Below are 18,660 nucleotides of genomic sequence, written 5' to 3' on the forward strand. Positions count from 1 at the left end.
TTCAACTGAGATAGAATGAACCTGGGGCAGGTTTCCCACTCCCCACTTTTATTTCCAGGAACAGTTCTGCTTTCTGTGTTGATGTCTGATCATGAGTCAGGAGGCTTCAGTCTTAGAGGGGGACCCTATGGATCTCCAGACTTCCCATTACCAGGACACAGATCTGACAGTTTTGAGTTTGTGAAGTAAACTTACTGTTTAAAACAGAGCATAGATATTTATGATTCCGAGGTTAAACCTCATCCTTCTTTCCTTCCTTCCACTCTTTCTTTGTTTATTAATTTCTTTATTTTCAGTTGCCATGTCTCTTTATGGAGATATAATTTACATACACCCAAAACTCACCATTGTAAAGTGTACAGTTTAATGATTTTTAGATCATTTAGACAGTTGTGCAGTCATCCCCAAAATCCAGTTTGAAAACACTTCCATTATATCAGAAAGTTCCTGCGTACCTGCCCAATTTACTTTCAATTGGCTTAAAACCCCCTCCAAAATTGGCTGATACACAATATTTTATATTTGAAACCTAAGAAGCATGTTTTGTAATATTGTATCCTAAAAATGTATTTAAATTTCTTTTTCTAGTGTCTGTTATACTATCATAATGTAATGGCTTTGGCATAAGAAGAAATAAAGGGGGGGCAGGGAAAGGAGGTCTTTTATAGTTTGAACAGTTGTCAGAGCTGCTTATTTCACCACTAGAGGCCCGATGCACAAAATTCATGCAAGGGGCTCGGCCCTTGCAGCCCCGGCTTCATCCAGAAGGTCATCTGGAAGGACTTCCGGAAGGATGTCTGGAAGGTCGTTCGGCTGTCCTGTCTAATTAGCATATTACACTTTTATTATTATAGATATGTTGACATCCCACACTGAGATTTGGAGAAACAGAACTTGTGAGTGGCAGGAGGGAGAAGAACCGGCTTCTTAGGTAACACATCTTCTGAAGTTATTAAGCCTTTAGTTACCAGTAAAGTGGAACAATAACTAATCATCTCTGCTACTCACAGACCATATATTCTATTTTGTTTTCTTCACATACATTATCTCATTTAAGCCTCACCCTGGGCTCTCTCCCTTTCTAAAGATTAGGAGACTGAGGTTCAAATAGATGAAATACATTTTTTCAAAGTCACTCCATAGGTGATGGCAAAGTCAGGAATCAAACCCAGGTCTGCCTCACTGCCCCACCCTTACTTTAACGATTGTGTGTCATCCCATCTCTAAACAAATGAATCAAGGCAGAGCAATCGAGGGGCAGGGTAATTGTCAGAGGTCTGTTTCTATGACTAGGAAAGAAAAATTGAAAACGTGTGGCCCGAGGGGAAAAGGTAAGCCAACATTGCACCTCACAGCCACCCAAACATGTTAGGAATAAAGGGATGATTTGAGAGGAGAATGCTCATGACTGTGGAAGTTCTGAGACTTTCTCCTTTGAACTACCCAGTGTTTGAGGCTGAGTGACAGGTGAGACTGTGTATGGACAAGCTTCTGCTTGACTCACCTCGGGTGACTCTCTACCTGGGAATGAACTTCACAGACCTGTGGTAATGCCTGGGGAGGCATCATGACTTGGTGGCTTGAATAAACTTGGAAGAGGTCATTATTGTATAGCAGCTGAGAGTGTAAGAGGGGTATTGTCTGAAGTGGTCGCTCCCTCAGCCAACTCTTCAATGTACCACTCATTTGCCACTTAGCACACAAACACTGACTTGTATTAGATTGTTTTCATGTTGTTGTTTTTTATCATCTATCCCCATGGTTCTGAAACTCGGTTAAGCACAACAATCGTGGGAGCCACTTATTAAGACAATAGGTTTCTGGTCCCCAGAGAAATCGTGGGTACAGTTGTCTTGAGTAAAGGCTTAGCTGCCAGTGTTTTTATAAGGATTTCCTGTGACTCTTGGAATGAACCATATTTGGGATTTGCTGCTCTTTTTTTGTTTGTGGCTTAATAACATGTAGTTTTTATCACTGAATAACATTCTACTGTGTGGAGGGCATCTTGGTTGCTTCCAGCTTTGAGCAATTATGAATAAAGCTGTTATAAACACTCATATGCAGGTGTGTGTGTGTGTGTGTGTGCGTGTGTACAGAAAAGTTCATATCAGTGGGGTAAATACCTAAAAGCATGATTATTGAACTGTAAGGATTTGTAAGTCCATAGGGCCATGTTGTGTCCTAGAATCTAGCAGAGTGCTTGGCACAGAGGAACGTTCATTCCCTAAAGGAGGGAATGAATGAATGTCGTGTATTCCTTGGGGTCAGGGATGCTGTAACAAACATCCCACAATGCTAATAAATAGTGAACAATAACTGCTTGCCTATTGGTTTTAAATCTTTATCTTATTTTTTCCTTATACCTTTGCTCAGCTCTGGGGAAAGACCATGAATTTGTTTAAAGTCCTGCGTTCTGGAAAACCCGCTGCGTGCCTAGTGAGGTGAGGTGGCGGGTGCGGCATCCGGGAGCTGGTTTGGAGTAGTCACAGGAGTTCACTTGTCCTAGAAACCCAAGAAGAAAACCAATTCCCACATTTTTGCGAGTTTATTTTGCTGTAGTACAGTGAATAATTGTCCTGAGGGGACTCGATGGCATCGGAGAGTATTAATCTTAGATTTTCATTTCCTGTAAAATAACTTTCCACTTATTACATTCAGTGAGAATACTTTGGGTTTCAGGAAATATGCATATTTTATCACCGACAGTCCTGACTGTGCTCCCAAATGTATCTGAAACTCGGGAGTTAAGAGAGGCAAGTGCAGGCAATTGAGTAAACCAGAGGATGCCAGCCTGGGCTGAGAGGGGTCTGCAGGTAGAAGGGCACTGAGTCACCTGGAGTCAGCACAGCCGGCACCTCATTGTCTAATGTTAGGCTCATTGAGCTTTAAATTTTTTTCAATAGGAAAATATTAAAAATCAAAGTGACGGTAATAATAATAATTAATGGGCTAGCATTTATCAAGCCCCTCACTGTGTTCCAAGCATTTTCCTCAGCTCTCTTATGTATCATGCTATTTAATTGATTTTTTACAGGAACCCAATGAAGTAGCATAGTGTATTACAAATGAGAGCATCTCTGCTAAGATTGGGCTTAAAGAAAAATGGCATTTGCTGGTAAAATTTAAAAGAAACCCAGGGGTGCCTCCAGGCTGGTTAGATTCTGGAGCTCCACCAGTGTCATCGGACCCTTCTCTTCCCTCTGGGCATGTTCTGTGGTGATAAAGATGGCCACCAGGGACTCCAGCTGACCTCCCCTAAAGATCAGTTCCTGTGAAAAGGAAGGTTCTCTTAATGCAGAGTCAGGGAAGTCCCCAGGGTGAGCCTCCCTTCTGACATTGACTACAAAGGACTGGATCCCCAAGTTCTGCTTCAGTTATCTTAATTTGCTAGAAGGACCCACCAAACTGCTTGAAAGCTACTGTGCTCATCGTTATGGTTTTTTACAGGGAACCGATACAGATTAAGTTAAGTCAAAATAAGAGACTTGGGACACAGAATCCAATCGTGTCCCCCTCCCCCAGCACATCATGGACAATGCTGACTTTTCCCAGTAACAGCGTGTGACAACACACACACACACACACACACACACACACACACACACACACACACACACACACACACACACACAGTACTGCCAAGCAGTGAAGCTCTCCCGAGCCTTGTTGTCTAGTATTTTTATTGGGGCTCAATCACAGAGACATGGTTGACCACCCACATGGCTGACCTTTGGTCTCTAGTCCAACCTAAAGTCCAGCTGATGCCATGTGGTCTGAAGCTCCCACCATCAATCACATTGTTAGACTCTACAGTGTGGCCCAAGGCCCCCAGGTAAACAAAGACTCTTACCTATCAGACATTCCAAGGACTTTGAGATCACCTCTCAGGAGCCAAGGGCAAAGATCAAAAGTTAATTCTTTTTTTAAATATGTTTTTTAATTGATTTCAGAGAGAGGAAGGGAGAGGGAGAGAAAGATAGAAACATCAATGATGAGAGAGAATCATTGAGTGGCTGCTTCCTGCACACCCCTACTGGAGACTGAGCTGCAACCTGGACATGTGCCCTGACTGGGTATCGAACCATGACCTCCTGGTTCACAGGTTGACACTCAACCACTGAGTCACTCCCGCCAGGCAAGGTTAATTCTTTACTACACAATTTCACACCATTCCAATAGTAGCTATGGCCTCCCCTGGAGTCATGGGCCCATCCATAACCAATTGCTCTGGCATGAACATGGAATTTGCTAACCGAGGAGGCCTAGGGATAAGGTCATTCAGATTGCCCACTACATAAACTGAAAGCAGGGAGGGGTGGTGTTCTGAGAAAATTGGCCATTGATCTGGCTCTTTTCAGTAGTAAAAAAAATCATACAAAAGTCTGTGTTGACTCATAAAAAGACGACACAAAGTGAATAAAACAGCAACTACCTTTTTTTCCCCATGGGATGTCATTAGCACATCCATGGGGAAATGATCTAAAGATGACTTAAGAAATATAGTTTTTAAAAAAGAGACAGAACCTCTTAAAATATGACATGTGACTCAAGCAAGAGGCACAATGATAACTAGTTGGTAAAGAGGCTCTTCGTGTGATTGCTCATGCAGATTCCCACCAGGAATGAGGTGTCTGTCTCATTTCCCTGGAGCAATGTGAAAACCTCGCTGAGCTGTGGCTCCCGCACCTGTGGTACGTTAGATTCATTAGAGAGCTTTTCAAATCGGAATGCCCAGGTCACACCCCAAACCAGTGAAATTGGAGGGGCTGGGGAAGGGATCAGGCATCTCCCTAGGAGATTCCCACGTGTACCTGTTTGGAAACCACAGTCGTGGGGTTTTAAAGCAACACAGATACCACTGCTGTGAACACTAGTTTCCAGAATGGCCACATTCACTGGATTAAATGAACACCACCCAATCCTTAGTCAGAACTGCTCTTGAGAATCATCAGATGTAGTCGGGATTCCTGGGTTCAAATCCAGCTTTTCCATTTACCAGGTGATGAGTCCTGAGCTGGTTAGTGTCTTAGCTTCTGTAAGGTTCAGTTTCCTCATCTATGAAACCACTAGTAACCTCTACCACATGGAGTTTCTGGAAGAAAATACGGAGAAAGTGCCTGGCAGAACACAATTCCCTTCCATTATTACATTTATTGAAAAGGGACAGAAACCTCTAGTCTTTTCTATCCTGCCTTTAAGAATTTGTGTTGTGTTGTTTTCACATGTCTAGAAGGGTGGGGGAAAAATGTATCCCAGTCAAGGATGCAAAAGTTTGAAGTTTTCTTTGTGATTAAATATATTTGTTCCCTTAAGTATTGGTAGTCCCAGGAGGAGGTAGCTCATGCAGTCAATCAGTTCTCCAGGCAAGATTTGCTAAGTATCTGTGACAATAGCTCATCAATCCTAAAATGCACTGACTTGCAAAATAACTCACTGTTATTTTATGTCTGAATAAAGAGGGGGAACCTTTGCCAATTAACATGCGACATGCCATCAGTTGTAAGAGGATTCCCTATTTCATAAACGTTCCAATGAGCCACAAAATAGACATCACAGAACTGGTGGGATGTGATCTTGTCCGAGATGCTAGGCATAGGATGCAGAGTGACACAAGACACCGATTCAGTTAGTGGAGGCAGCAAAGGACCAAGCCCCCAGAGGACCTATGCCTCTCCTCCTGAGAAGAGAGTTGCCTCCAGTTTCATCAGGAGAAAATTCTTTTTCATGCCTCTTTCAGATTATTAAATGCTGTCCACTCACCACCATTTCACCTTTGAGAAATACAGTGACCTGTTTAAATGGTCCCCATTTCTAAGTCAGTTGTCTTCAAACAGGGCCAGTTTAGATGGTTGTATGTCTTCCCACCCAACCATGGGAGAGTCAAAATGGTTCATGGTCTACATCTCAGCAGATCACAGGAGCCAGGAAACAGGAAGAGGTTCAACGCCAGAAGAAATCCAGTTTGATGGTCACGTGATCTTTGTTCCTCAAACCTTCCCATTCAACAGGAGATTGTGTTGTGATCCCAAATGGATCCAAATATAAGCTTGGAAAACATTTTCTGAATAGAGCCCTTGGCTCATTCGCCATATACTAATATAGATATGCCCTCATTTCTCTCCTTTCATGAAAGCCTCCTTGCCCAGAAATGTGCCTGCATTTACTAATTTTTTTTTATGTAGCTGCCTAAGTCCCCATGGGCAGCAAGGTGTTTGGGGAAATTTTTGGAACCGGCAACATAATTGATTTTGACTTATCCTGTTAAAATGCAACCTTTGTATTTAGTTTGGGAAATTAATGTTTTGGCGACAGAAAACAAATCCAAAAGGAAAGAGAGAGAGAGAAATAATAGCCCCTTCAAATCCAAATGAGAATCTCACTGAGGGTGTCTTGGTGTGCCATGCCGGGGACCCTGCCCCGGTCCACAGTGCTGTCCCTCGGAAGGTGAGCAGTTTAGAGAATGAATCTGCTCTGCGGTTGGGTAGGAGGGTGGGTGCCCACGTTAGATCATTAAGGAAATGATCTTATTAGTCCCTCTTATTAAGGAAGCCTCCTTAAGAACTGGCAGTGTGTATGTAGACTTTGAACCTGCCTGATAAAAAGTGGGTCTTGTCAAACAGCTCCAGCTCCTAGTGAAAAGGCCGAACGCTGTTGGTCTAGAATCATCCAATCCCCAGTGCAAACATGTCTCTAAGCTTCTGTTTGCATTCTCCGGAAGAAAAAGAAGACTTTCTCATTTGCCCTGACTCTGGTACACATAGCATTCCAGGGGACGGCAGCTCCCACGGAAATTACCGGAATCACTGAGTGTTAACGGCACATGTAGAAAGGCAGAAGTTTCCTGCGTGACCTGACATGTAAACCTGCCCATTGCCACCGCTTGGGTCCTTTTATTTATTTAACTCTCTGAACGGACCCGGTGCTTCAGTTTTTCTGCCATCACTTGTCTGAGCTGACCCCGTCTGGAAGTTGTAAGGCTGAGATTTTGACAGCTCTGTCATTTTCATGGCTGCGCAGGGGGGTGTCGAGCTCACAGGATTATTGCTCTCCAGGAATACTTCACTCCAGAATCAAGCAGAAGGTCAAGAGAGACAGAGAGAGAGAGAAAAACTCTAATTAAGGCAGAAAAGGCAGACATGGGCCATAAAACGCGCATGCGACTTCAGGGAGGGCCTCGTGTTTGTGTCCAAGTGCAACCATCGGCCCCAGTCAGGGGCCGCACTTGTCGCAAATGGACAACAACAAAATTGCCATTAGAGTGAGCGGCTCCTTAAGAACTGGCTTCATTCTCTGCTCCTACCCGGCTATTAAGGCGCCCCTCGAATCAGATTAAGGCAAGGCGCTGTAACACATAGCTTGATTAGAGCAATGGAAAGAGAGTGAGCTCTTGTCTTGCATTTGCTGCCTTTGTTTCAAAGATGTGTGACTTCTGGGGACCAGCCTGGTGTGTAATGCAACCAGACAGTAGTGCCCAAATAGAATTAAAAGGCAGGATGAGATTTATTCCTCTGGGAATGGAACTGAGAAGAGCCTTACTCTAAACTTGTATGTTGGGTCCCTGCTCTAAGGCACCATGTAGAAACCCCAGACACTCAAACTGCTTTAGTCCAGTTGAAGTCATCAAATCCCATCTGAGACCTACTATGTGCCAAACATTGGACAAGACATTAGTGGTTCAACAAAGTCACAGAGAGGAGGAGCTTCATGTCTAATGGGGCTTAAGGCAGGTGACCAAATAATGTTACTATAAGGTGACAAATGCAATAATAACTTTTTAAAATTGCTGAGTACCTACTCTGTGCTAGTGGTCACCGTTCTAAGTGCTTTACAGAGAATAAGTCTTTTAATGTAAATGTTAGACTGTCATGCCTGGAGCTTGAAGAATATGCAAAGTAACCTGAAAGGTGTTTAAATGGGTCTTGAAGGATATAAGGAAATATTTCCTTTGTCTAAAAAGGAAATAGAGAAAAACTAGATATTACTGTGCAGTGTGGCATACGATGTGATCATCCAAGAAGTGAGGTACTCCTGCAGCTGAAAGCAGGAGCCAGGTGCTGGAGAGGAGCTAAGGATAACGGGATGGATGAAGGTTTGGTCCCATAGGTGCTGACACCATGGAGAATTTTTAAGCAGGGGTGACATTCAAACCCTTTTTCGGAGCAGTGCCAATCTTTGATGGCCCATTGTCATGACTGAGGGACAAGGCAGTGGCAAGGGAGGGGGGCAGAGAAGAAGCAGTAATGAGTTGGAGAGCCATAATGAGATGACCAGAATGGCACCGAGGCCGGTGAAAGTGTCCCCAAGACTTACTAGTGCAGAAGAGGTAGACACAGGGCGAGACTGAGAAAGTTAAATGCATTTCCTCCTTAACCATTTTGCTGCAGATTCAACTCTCCTTTGTCCTTCTGTTTGGCAGCCCCTGGAAACTCAGAGGTTCGCCTCCAGCACTGGAAAGGGTCAGAGTTTCCTGGGGACCCTTGCTGGGCTCAGTGGCTCCCTTTGCCTCCTGAGCAGGGGCCCAGCCCTCCATTCTGAGGAAGGCTGTGTGCATCCTAGTTATGGGGGCAGGGCACCGTGTTGTATGATTGTAAATGTCTCTGAAATGTGTCCGGTAGTGAAAGGAAGAGTCCAACCAACCCAGATGGATGACTCGGGAGGCCTTCAGAGGAAGGAGGAACATTACGTGAGGGCCCAGGATTCGACAGAGGGTCTCTTTGCTGGAGAGCTTACCAATTCTATACACACACACACACACACACACACACACACACATGTATGCACTGAACCAAGCTAAGCCTCCCTCCTGCAAAGCTCCAATGCTCATCTCCACAGTGCTATTGTGGAAAGAGCGTGGGAGCTTTGGAGGAGCAGGAAGAATCCACGCCTGTTGAAAACTTGGATTCTGCTTTGGAGCTTACCACCAGGTAGCATCCTCTCTGCTCCCCATGCAGCGCCACGATGGAGAGCAAACCTTCCGCTGACAACAAGCTGGAGGCCTGCGGCCTGCGCCTCGCTGGCTCTTCTGCAGCCCGAGCAGGCACTGCCGTTCAGTCTACACCCCCTCCCACCTCCCCCACTGCACCAAGCTCTCAGGAGCCTCCTTCATCATTGCAGGCCCGTAGTAGAGCCTCCACACGTCCTAACCACATATCAGCTTTCTAAATTGAGAAGGTGATGAATTTTTAAATTCTCGAACTGCTCTGTAATAATCTTTCCACCACCCTACACATTACGATGCAGGAAAGCAACAGATGTGTTTTCTTAGGACTCTGGGAACATGAAATATTGATGGGGGAAGGGAGCGTGGCCGTGGCGTTGAGGTTCGCCTAAAAGGAAGGGAGCCGCTTGCATCCCAGCCTCTCATTTTCCATCTTTTGCTTCTGACACTTTGGACGTGAAAAGGCCCCAAACCCAGGATACCCAGGGCTACTTCAGCGAAAGCTCTTAAAAATCGGCGCAGTGAAATCTGCCTAAAAACATCTTTATCAGTCTCCGGGGACCAATTGCTACTGCGGCTAACACACATTTGATCTATACAGATGAGTTTTCCTTTGTCCCCAAGGAACCTCTCCGAACACTGTGGATTTACATGGTGCCAAGCCCAAGTAGCCTGTCGGAAAATAAATAGCATTTTAACACATTCACGTTTCCGTCCCCGGGATGAAAAGTAGCATAAGGGCTCTTCTCTGAGTTTTCTATCTGGGCCATAGGACATAATCAAAACTTCATTTTTAAAGCATTTCTTTTCATGGCGACATTTCACTCCGAGGCACTGAATTCTGAAAAGAAGAGGTGCAAAGCAGAGATTGTGCTGGTTCAAAGAAAAAAATAAAGGCTCACATTTCATCTAGGACAGTATTTCCAAACACATGTTCGAGCGCCATGTGGGTATAATGTGTATGGTATAATAGGCAAGGTGTCCTTAAGAGACACAGAGCTGAACTTTTTAATTGTAATATTTATTTATTGTCATGCGTATTATGTGTGTATATATATATATATATACACATATTGATATGTATATACAGGGTGGGAAAAAGTAGGTTTTCAGTTGTGAGTACACAAAACAAATTATCCTTGTATTATTTTCAATACAAACAACTATAAACCTACATTGGCCCACCCCTGTAAGTAGTTACATATTGCTAACACTTTTTTTTCTCATTGGTATTATTTTATTTATTAACTAGAGAGGTGGAGACACACCCAGAAGTTCAACTGTATATCTTTTCCTCCACATTGGGTTATAATTAATTTTAAAATCTTTATTGTTGAATGTATTACGTAAGTCCCTCTTTATTCCACATTGACCTCTTCTAGCCCATCCTATTGTCTGTGTCCATGGGTTATGCATATATGCATACAAGTTCTTCGGTTCATCTCTTCCCACATACACCCAACCTTGCCTTCCCTCTGAGATTCGACAATCTATTTATTTTGTTCTTTAGATTCTACATATGACGAGGTCATGTGATACTTGTCTTTCTCTGACTGGCTTATTTCTCACTTAGCATAACACTATGCACTATGATTTCATGGATATTATTAGCGAGGATGAGGCTAAAGTTAGAAACAATAAGTCAACTTGAAGAAAAAATATTAAGGGAAAGAGCCAAGGACCTGGTGGAAAATCAAGTGCAGGGAAGGACTGGATAGAGCAAAAACCCAGAAGGTGGTGGGGCAATGACTGACATCTGGTAAATGCCCATCTAGGGAAATTCCCCACATACATAGTTAGGAGCATCAGGACTGGCTCTGCCCTTCCCTGGCCCGTGGTTGTAGGGGGGAATTGAGCTGACATCCCCTGCAGAATCACAGGCCACCACTGATTCCCTGTGACTCGACGAATTTGAACCACAACCCCCTGTTGTCTAAAGTCCTGTTTCCTTTGTGCAGAGAATTGCACATGCGTGGTACCTAAATCCCCCCTGTCATATCAACCTGAAATGCTATAAGGCAGGACATTGCCTACCACTCAGCAGACACACCTTTCAGAGACGAGTCCTCCAGGCAAGTGGGCTCTGTGCTGGATTCTCAGGTGCAAGAGGAGGGTTCTAACTCCCTAGGAAGGATCACAGCTGAGATGAAAAGATGGTGATAGCAGTGCCTGGCTCCTGAGGCTTTAGGACATGCCAGGCATGGAGCATGAAGTGTGTCTGTATGTATCAGTATGTAGATATAGAAAGAAACGTAATAGGTGCAGGGTTCGGTGCTATCCGCTGTTTCAGGTATCCCCTGTGGTGTGGGACATATCCCACTATTGTATACTGTCCTGCACCTCTGCTACTTTAACATCTCCCGCCACCATTTAAAGATAGCCTTCAACAATTGCTTGCCTCAATGGAAACAGGAAGTAGGTGCTGCAGGCGGTTTCTTGTGTTGATCTGGAAGCAATGACAGTTTCCCAACGCTGCTGCCAGTGAGACACGCCTATGCCTTGTAGTAGTCTCAGTATATATTTAAGGATATTCATCATTAGGAATTGAGTTCAAGCTTCCAGGTGGAAAATAAAAAAACACCTAGAATGACCACCAAGAGTGCCTCCCTATTATTTACACACACACACACACACACACACACACACACACACACACACACAAAAGGCCTGTATGGTAAGACTAACTTTCCAACCCCACATGATATAAAAGTACACATGGCCCAGCAAAGTCAGCATTACCCTCAGGTCAACCATACCTGGTAAGAGAAGACATGTTCAACTTAATGCTGGCTAATTCAGTATGTACCATGGAGGGAAAAAGAAGGAAAATGTGAACTTAATGAGGTAAAATCATGACTTGTATTGGAAAGTGATTAGCTGGGATCTGGGCAGTGACTACAGTGGGGCCATGTTACAACTTGATCTGGCTGATGTGTTTCAGAAGGACTCATAATTCATGTTTCAACTGGAGAAATAGCTTCGGCGCATGATGCAACACACGGCATTTTTGTTCAGGTGGTTGGACAAGAAGCAGAAAAAGAGGTTGTTTGAGACTCTGATTGAGAAAAGGATCTCAGCTATTTCCATGTAGTCCAGCTGTGCCCAGGGATGTAGTCACAATGCATGTGGGCATTTTGTAGCAGTAAAGTGTTGTAGAATCTATTTCCCTGGAAGATTCATAATTTTGATGGTCCTTGTTTATGGAAGCAAGAAGCATGGTTAGTACTTTAAAAACACACATGTTCAAGCCTGCCCAGTGTGGCTCAGTGGTTGAGCATTGATCTATGAACCAGGAGGTTACAGTTCAATTCCCAGTCAGGGCACATGCCTGGGTTTCAGGCTTGATTTCCAGTGGGGTGTGTGCAGGAAGCAGCCTATCAATGATTCTCATCACTGATGTTTCTATCTCTCCCTCCCTCTCCCTTCCTCTCTAAAATCAATAAAAATATATATTTTTAAAAACCAAATTCAAGCCCTCCTGTGTTTATATGAAACAGGATGTAATTCTCTGTGAACTGTATCCTTAGAGAAGAGACACATGGACCAACGTGTATTTCTCAAAAGTATTAGTAATAATGAATGTACGTCTTCATTCAATGGCAATGCAGCCTTTATAATATATGAAGAGTTTGAAGTACCACTCGTCTCATTCAAAAGGTTTAGAAACTTCTATTGAAGCCCTTAGATAGTAAAATGGCCTCACACACTACACACACACACACACACACACACACACACGTGGGAACTCATTTACAGAGAACATTAAAATGAAATTTTAAAGCAATCACTTTCTGGAAAAAAAAAAGTTGCGTTCTTTATGAAGGACTTGTCCCTATACTCACAGTATTAAAGCAGAGGGACTGATGGAATCAAAACCAATTTGTGGGACAATGAAGTAAAAGTCTGGCTGTGAGTCCCACTGGTTTTCACTTTAGCCTTGTGGGGGGATGGGAGGAGCATTGGAAAGGAAGTCAGAACTGTGGGTTCCCATCCATCTGTGCTGGGGGACATAAAACTGGGTGGACCTTAATCTCTCCAACCCTCCTTGTCCTTTTCAACAAAATGGCAGTTTTGTATTAGATTAGAGTTTCCCAACCTCCGTTCCTCAGAGCTTGGAGCAGGGAGGGTGTAATTAAGAGGATGGTGGTTCCAAGGAAGGGACTTCAGGCCTTGCTTTAAATATCAAGACTCTGAAACAGGTTTCGTTTATAGTTCAATCACCAGAAAGGTGTTAGGTTGGAATCTCCTTTTAAAAAAAATGCCTCATGATCCTCCCCTTAATACTTACAGTTTTTGTACCCCTTTTAATTTTTATCGACATCTCTGTCATGGGGCAGCTCATCTGCACATGTTTGTTGAAGGCAAATGATAGTGATGACTATAGTACTTTGCACACAGATTGTCAATAGCAATCTGATTGCACAGGGAGCGCTTAGAGAGGGGCTCAGGCCTCCGTGAACCAGCCGGAGTACATTTTGCACCACTTAACTGATCACCTTTTGAGCCATTTAACTAATCATCTTTTGAAAATTCACAATAGCCAAGGTTTATTAGGAGCTCACAAGGTTCTGGGCTTAGTACTTTGCATTTCTCATGGAATCCTCAAAATCCTTGACCTTGGTCTCATTACCCATAGTTCACAGATGAGGAAACAAAGGCTCAGGGAGGTTGAACAACACGTCCAAGGCCACAAATTAGCAAATGACTGGCAGTCCCCCAGGCCTTTCCCACACTTAAGCTCTGGAGAACAGCAAGAGGGTCCCCAGGGATCCATGCCAGGACTTGTAGGCTGAGGTCAGCCTCTAAGCTGATTATTGCTTAGTTATTAGAGGAATAAAATGTTTTATTGAATAAGCTTTCTCCCAAAGCTTCCTCTGTTCTCATCACTCTGGTGAGTTGCTTCTAAGTCCGTTCCAAGAGAAGTGATAATGTGAGTTAGATTCTTCAGCAGAGAGGATGGGAAGTACTGCTTCTTGCTGGGACCACAGTTGTGCCCACATGCAGTCAAGGTCTCCATCAAGGTCAGTGGGCTGGATGACCCAGCGTTCCGGGTCTAGGAAGCCAGTATTCAAACTTGAAATCATCCCAAAGGGCAGCTCTACTTTTCTGTTCATCAGATCTTTGGGTGCCTGGTAGTTGTATCCTATTGTGTGGTGTGTATATATATATGTGTGTTCACCCTATCATACTACCTTTCATCTGTGTATTGTTGAGCAGAGCCCTGCTGCTTCATGCACTGGAGCTAATCCCCCACCGCTTTGCTATTGTGTGTATATCACAGAGAAGGTTTGCCCCCACACACACCCACCCCCACCCCGGGCTCTGCTCCACTGACCTACCCTTGTTCTCTACCATTGTTTCCATGTCAGACACCAATTTTCCATTCACGGTGTCTGAATTGGAATGGACTAAGTCACTAGAAGTGACAGTCACTTGAAAAAATAAAAGTGGCAGCCCAGCTGGTGTGGCTCAGTGGTTGAGCATCGACCTATGAACCAGGAGGTAACAAATAGTTAGATCCCCAGTCAGGGCATATGTCCGGGTTGCAGGCTCAATCCGCAGTAGGAGGCATGTAGGAGGCAGCCAATCAATGATTCTCTCTCATCATTGATGTTTCTCTCTCTCTCTCTCCTCCCCCGCTTTCTTCTCTCTGAAATCAATAAAAACATACATTAAAAAACAAAAATGGCAAAACAAAGGTATGCGTATTTAAAGGAAGCCTTTGAGAGAAGCAAGTTGCAAGAAGAGCTTCTTCTTGTACCCTGGGATGAGACAACTGATTTTCCCCCAGCCAACACCTCGCCTAGATACACTGACTTAACCAGAGGTCCTGCCACTCAATGGTTGTCTCAGTAAGCGGTGCCTGGGGCTTTCCCAGACTGAAGTCACCATGGCCGGCCAAACAGGGACTCTCTAGCTAGACCCCAGGGGAATTTGTGGGCTCCCTGCTCCTGCAGAGAAGGAAGTTTCTGTCATCCCCCTTCATTCTCTATATGCACTTATGGGTCCCTCTGCCCGTGGCTGCTATGCCCAGCTCGCCAAGTGCTGTCGAGCTGTGGGCAGGAAGGGAAAGGGTGGACCGCAACTTGGAGACTTGTTCATTTCCCTGAAGAGGAGACTTGGGGACAGAACCATTGCTCTACTTGGCTAAGTGTGTGGTCTTCCCATCTAAGGCTGTGCCTTCAATGGGGCACGGAGGAGCACTTGTTGGGTGAGTGTGAATGCTCTCCATCCAGCGCCGAAGGGTAGTCATGTTGCCAAAAGCTTTCTCCTTCCCCGAACAGCCCATTCTAAATCAATCTTCCATGAATTCATCAAAATGGCTTTCGTGGCGCCTCAGTGTTACTGCCTTCGTGTCAATGCCCCCAACCCAGGGAGGCCGCTGGCAGGGTGCTTCCCAGGCTGTCATCCTAACTCTCCGCCCTGGAGTTTCTTCCATCCACTCCAGGGAAAGGGTCCTTTTCCCTCGGCTCCTTGGCCACGGTGGCCACATGTCAGCGCTCTCCTGGCTCCTGAGAGATGAGTTGGGACACGCCTCAAAGTGCTTGTGTTGCCTCTGAAAGAGGTGGAACAGGGAAGAGCGAGGGGAAAATATATGTGGGAACGGTTTAATTGTCTCCATGAGGATTCTTAGTAATCAGGATGCCAGTGTGTGTTTTCCAGAGCCTAGAGCTGACATAAATAATGTAGCGTGGCTCGCTCTGTGCAGGCTTGCTGAGGAATGCTGATGGAGAGAGCCAAACGGGGATCTGAGGCTCCCGGCTCCCGGCGCAGCCTTTAAAATCCTTTTATTGAGTAGTAGTGTTGAAACCACACCCGGGCCTCGGCGGGCGGGCGGTGGATGCCAGGAGAAGCCGACAGAGGAGAAACTTTAGGGGGAGCTGCCTCGCTGGGTGTTTTGGAGGATGCGAATCTGGATGGCTCCAGGGAACGACTGGTTAATTTCATGTTGCGTCCCTAATCCCAGAAGGAGCAGGACGGTTCTGACAAGGCCCTGAAAGCCCGGTAAGTGTGCCCCTGTCGCCACCAAGATAGGACTGGCCCCTCCAACATAGTTAAAAGCATCGTGCTAGCCTTTTAGAGCCTCTTGCCTTAATGGGAAGAGCCAAACGAGCTTTGCGGGACAGCTAGCCCCGAATGAAGTCCTGCCGCTTAAGCTCCTTTAAAGGCTAAGTGTGCACCAGGGAGGGCAGGAGGGACCGCATATGCCACAGTTCATGTGCAGGGAGGAAACGAGAGTATCTTTACATGGGATTTTCGCAGGTCTGCCAAGCCAGATATCCAAGTGAAGAGTCTTGCAGATTTTGATTTAAAGTAGAACTTAAGCCCTGTCTTGGCCACAAACCATAACAGTGAGGGCAAAGGAGGGGAGGGGAGAGGGATGGAGTCGAGGGGTGTTAGAAATAATTGTGGTGGTTCATGTTTGAGGGACAGGTTCTGGGCATTCTGTTAAAAAGACAGCTTTTTCTTGCTTTGACTCTGGTGGTTTAGAGAAGGACCTCAGGGAATATTTTTGTTGTGTTCTTTTTTTTTTTCTTTTTCCTTTTTGATTAAGGCACTTGGGGTCTAGAAAAGAAGATTAAAGCAGGATCCGTTTAATGTATTTAGTTTGCCTCCCAGACATGAAGCTTCAGAATGGTGAGTGTCAATTATATTCCTCGTGTTTGGGGTAGCTGGCTGGGCAAAGGGTTCTTGAGCAGGAGTTCTGAGCAGGGATCTGTTAGCAAATCCGGGCTGTTTTACAGCTTTTGGCCAGTGATAGGAGCTGGTGGGTCGGCGCAGAAAAAGCATAGATGACAGGTTTGGTTGGACTGGAAGGGTCTGTGCGACTTGCCCTTTAAGGGAGGCTGCTTCTGCTGTTGCTGGTTGGACAATTGATCATGGGACCTGGTTTGGAAACCAGGGGTCATGCCCTGCAATTCACAAGAAGCGTGTAAATTTACTTCATTTTTTACTTTCATCCTGGGACATGTGTATGTTCCTCTTTTAAGTTGCTACATAGTTGTTTGGGTTTGTTTGTTTGTTTGTTTGTTTGTTTTCTCCTTCATTTAAAAAGTCTCATGTTTTATAAAATAGTATTTGGAAATTTTGTCTGTGGTATGAGCCCCTGGATATATCACGAAGAATTCTAGAAGTTGCTTTGAACCACCTGATTGGTGGTTTTTGTTTGTTTGTTTGTTTGTTTTGTCTGGGCCTCATTTTCTCCTCTCCCGCCTGCTTTGTTTACCTGCTGCTTTAAATGGTTCCATCAGAACTTTCATTCATTAGTCATAAGTGTCTACAAACTCCTCTCTGCTTATGCACATGCTTTCCCAGTTCAGAGCTGTTTTGTGTTCCCTGTCAGTCTCTGTCCTTGTGAGTAAGGACACAGGGGGGGTTTCATCAAGATTGCTGTGGTCTGAAGGATCGGTCTCAGCCGTTTTCTGGCAAGCCTCCCATTCTTTGGGCAACAGCATGCCCGTCTGTGGAATGGGCTGGAGATCTGGTTGACAATGTAACACTGCAGCCTTTGGAAGCTTTCGGGTCATGGCTATGAAAGTTGGAAAGAACAAAAAAATTGTAATAGACAATGACCTAATGGTTGTCTGCAGGCTTTTTCTCTGTAGACCTGCGTTCAGAAATGTTTGAAACATACCAAAACCCTGCTGCCTGTTGGTTATCATTTATAAGAGCACCAGAAGAAAGTGCATTTTAACTGCAGAGAGAAACGCAACAGTTCTAATAAACAAAACTCCATTTTTATAACCGAAGTGACCTGAAGGAATGTGAGGAATTGATAGAAGGCTGTGGTGCTCGGGTGCAAAGTCACGGCTTCATGTTTAATTTAACAAAACATTAAACATTTCATGTTTAATTTAATGAAACATTAGAGCCCTAGGATTTGTCACCTTCATGACAGAGCGTCAGAACTGTGGGATAGTCTCGGGATATATGTTCTTTCTGCAGAACTCATGGGTGACACCGGATGTGATTCACATCCAACGACTGTTCTGATGGGGGAAAAAGCAAGTAAAACAGCACCAACAACACATTAGGCACGCACTCCTAGTGTAAAATTTTAGGGGGTGCTATTAGCAGGCATTTAGGCAAATCTACTCACATTTGGCATCAGTGCAAAGGCAATCGCAGGTCTACCTTTTGTGCTTCTGAGAAGATGAGCACAGGGATCTACAGGACAAGAAAAGCTGGAAGGTTGGGGCCATTTGTCAGGTGGTAAACTTTTAGTAAACCCATGTGGATTTTTAATGAGCTGTTTAAGAAGGTGGGGTGAGATGTTCGGGGGAATGGAGTAGATGTATCAGTGAGATAAAGATGGTCACCTGGGGAGAGAGGAGGCCCTGTGCCCTGCGTGGCTGGCCAGGTTTGTTTTTCCCTTCGTCTGGAAAATGTGACTGGATGTTGAGAGTGCTGTTTTGCCGTTGGCTTGTGATGGAAAATTTCCTTTTTTCGTATTTCGAAGTGCTGAACCGTGGGTCTGCCCTACCTCCCTGTCTGTATTGCAGATCGGCGGGGCTCTATTTTCGTCTGATGCTTAAAATGTTTAGCTTCTTTCAATGGAAAACACTTTATGTTTGAGCAATAAAGGCAATTGCCAATTCATAAAACATGCATGTATATGTGTACCTGTATGTATTTATACACACAATATACAGGCATACAACCACACACTCAAATATACAGGCATACAACCACACACACACACACACACACACACACACTCC

General features: G+C 44.7%; 1 protein-coding gene and 1 long non-coding RNA gene across 2 annotated transcripts in view; both read left to right on the forward strand.

Annotated features, from left to right (window-relative positions):
* TENM2 (teneurin transmembrane protein 2) overlaps window positions 1-18,660 on the forward strand; it is an 881,884-nt gene that overhangs the window by 467,905 nt on the left and 395,319 nt on the right.
* Window positions 15,531-18,660, forward strand: part of LOC111827482 — a 56,132-nt gene continuing 53,002 nt past the window's right edge. Inside the window, exons 1-2 of the long non-coding RNA XR_002831077.1 lie at window positions 15,531-15,943; window positions 16,494-16,576. This is a non-coding gene — a long non-coding RNA (uncharacterized LOC111827482). The remainder of the gene's footprint in view (window positions 15,944-16,493; window positions 16,577-18,660) is intronic.

The sequence above is a fragment of the Myotis lucifugus genome, unplaced genomic scaffold (assembly GCF_000147115.1).
Source record: "Myotis lucifugus unplaced genomic scaffold, Myoluc2.0 scaffold_172, whole genome shotgun sequence".
Lineage (NCBI taxonomy): Eukaryota > Metazoa > Chordata > Mammalia > Chiroptera > Vespertilionidae > Myotis > Myotis lucifugus.